Raw genomic sequence first — 3,319 nt, 5'->3', positions numbered from 1 at the left:
CCAGCACCTCAGCCAGAACAAACCTTCAGGCAAATGGAAGAAGCTGACGATACATCGAGTACTTTTTTCAGGCTAAAGGATACTAGGACTACCTAGCCTTACTCTCAAAGATGGTCCAATACAACAAGAAGTGAATATCATGGTCGACTCAGGTCCTACAAACAACTACATACATATCAAAAAAATGCAGAATATGTAAGAATGACATGACTAGTAAAAAAATAATGCATCTGTTAAGCCATGATTTATCATTTTTTGAACTAGAAGATATTAAAGATTTCAATAAGATAATAGGATTTTGTGGATTGAAAAAATTAAATGCAGAAATATATTTCACGTCACTACAATTAAAATATACAAATAAAAACAAAAATCAAAATATAAATTATACAAATGATAATAAAGTTTATGAAGAGGAGATTAGAGAAATAATTAGGAGAAATAATAAAACAGAAAAGTTATTTACCACAACGATAGAAGCAACCATTAGACAGAAAGTAATGAACCAATACCAATATCCGTATGCAGATAACGATTTCGTCAATTCAGAAATAAAGAAATTATTAAAGAATAATATAATACAACCTAGTATAAGTCCTTATAACTCACCAGTTTGGACAGTACCAAAAAAGGGTATAAATGAAAATGGAAAACCTAAGAAAAGATTAGTGATAGATTTTCAAAAATTAAATTCAAAAACTATAACAGATAGATATCCTATTCCGGATATAAATATGACAATACAAGCGTTAGGTAAAACTAAATATTTTTCTACGATTGATCTAGAAGCAGGATTTCACCAAATTATGACAAAAAAAGAAGATAGAGAAGGAACAGCATTTTCCATTAATGGAGCAAAATATGAATTCATACGAATGCCCTTCGGATTAAGAAATGCACCCTCAATATTTCAAAGATGTGTTGATGATATTATACGAGAATATATACATAAATAAATTTGCGTTTGTATATATCGACGACGTGTTAATATATTCCTTGACACCTGAAGAACATATTAAACACATCCAAATAATAGTCAACGCATAACATAAAGCAAATATGAAAATCTCTGATGAAAAATCACACTTCTTTAAAAATCAAGTCGAATATTTAGGACATATGATAACACATAATAGGATAACGGTAGATCCAAAGAAAGTAGAAACATTAGACAAGTATCCGATACCTCAAACCCTGAAAGAATTAAGGTCATTTTAAGGTATGGCAGGATATTATAGGAAATTTATACAAGGATATAGCAAAATAACAAAACCACTAACCACACATCTACAAGGAGAAAATGGTATAACAAGTAAATAAATGTCAGCTAAGAAAGAAATTAAATTAGATAAAGAAGCTATAAAAGCTATACAAATAATTAAAACAAATTTAAAAGAACAAGTTAAACTATTTCAACCAGATTTCTCAAAACCTTTTGATTTAACTACAGATGCGATTACTCGCCGTACTTCGCCATAGTAGGAGTTTTATTACAAGAAAAAAAACCTGTATTTTTTATATCAAGAACATTAACAAAAAGAGAAGAAAATTATTGGACAACGGAAAGAGAATTATTAGCAATAGTATGAGCTATAGGAAAACTTAGGAATTATATTTACGGTATAGCAGATTTAACTATACACACTGATTACCAAGCATTAATATTTTCCATTTCGGGCAAAAATCCAAAAAAAAGATGGAAAAATTTTATACAAGAATCTGGAGCAAAAATAGTATACAAACCAGGAAATCAAAACGTAATAGCAGATGCACTATCAAGACAAAAAATTAACACTTCAACAATAGAATCGGTGCACTCGACACGTAGTTCACCAAACGAAAACTATACATACGCAAAACAGACGATAAATTCATTTAAGAATCAAATCATATTAAAAAAAAACTAAACGAAATAAAAAAGAAACACAAACGACTTTTCCAAAGTATCACAGGCACATTATTGAATATCAAAACACTGACTATTTAACAAAAACTTTAAAATAAATTTTTACACCTAACTTCAATAATGCGATTAAAATTGATGAACAAGAGCTATTCACAATAAAATTACTACTAAGTAAACATTTTCTAAACTACAAGCTCTTTATAGCACAAAATCTAGTTGAAGACACAACAGACAAAAACAAGCAATTGGAAATTATAACAAATACACATAACCGAGCGCATAGAAATGAGAAAAACAACGCGATAGAAATTAGACAACAACATTTTTGGCCCGATATGGCGAAACAAATCAAAAACTTTGCACGAAACTGTTCAAATTGTTATGAACAAAAATACGAACGTAAACCAACAAAGCAACTGATAGAGAGAACACCAGCAACAAATCTACCAGGAGAATCTGTAAGTATGGATATATCCCACATAGGAAATAGAACATATATAACTAGTATGTGTAGGTACTCAAAATATTTATTAATAAGAGAAATAGCAGATAAAGTCAACACCGTAGGCAAACTAGAAGAAGTTCTCACACTTACATACCCATATTGTGGAAACCTACAAACCGACAATGAGAGTATATTCATATCGATAACTTGTATGTCACTATACAGACGACTAGATATAACACATAATCGTACGGCGTACGCCAACAGCTCATTCGACATCAAACGGTGCAGTTGAACGCTTGCATAGCACACTAATAGAAATCGCTGCAACATTAGCTAAACAAAATAACACCGATCCAGTTACGGAAATATTTAACCCTTTCGCCCCTACTGGGACAATATGTCCCAGCAAACTTCAAACATGGGTATAACTTTTAATTTTGATCCAATTACGCATTGAAATGTACCCTATAAAGCCTTGAAGTCTTCTTTGATGATCAGTAACCGCATTCCGTTATTATTGACATCAATTTCCCGTTACCGAATATTTTGCACAGACATATCGCGAAATTTCATCAGTCACGCGTTGTATTTCAATGTGAAACGTTTCAGTTTTTATTCGTAATATTCCGCTTGCTTTACGGTTTAGGTGTGAATAAAGATAATTCCTTCGAAATTGGAAATAAATTGGATTGAAAAAGGTAAGTTTTTTATATTTGTAACTACATTGGGACATATAATCCCAATAATGCATTTGTTTGGGATAATAATATCCCAATATTTGTTTATACCATTAGATGTCTACAAGGAAAAAATTGGGTGAGAACAAAATTGCTGATTATTTTTTACAAGAGGATAGCCGATGATTTTAGTGCCTCTGAGTCTAGCTATGAACCATCGGATGACGATGACGAAGATGCGGAAGTTCCTGTAGCAAACGCTAAATATGTAAGCAAATCAGGTGATGA

Source organism: Bactrocera neohumeralis, unplaced genomic scaffold (assembly GCF_024586455.1).
Source record: "Bactrocera neohumeralis isolate Rockhampton unplaced genomic scaffold, APGP_CSIRO_Bneo_wtdbg2-racon-allhic-juicebox.fasta_v2 cluster09, whole genome shotgun sequence".
NCBI lineage: Eukaryota > Metazoa > Arthropoda > Insecta > Diptera > Tephritidae > Bactrocera > Bactrocera neohumeralis.
The sequence above is the reverse complement of the archived record's forward strand: the minus strand, read 5'-3'. Positions refer to the sequence as shown.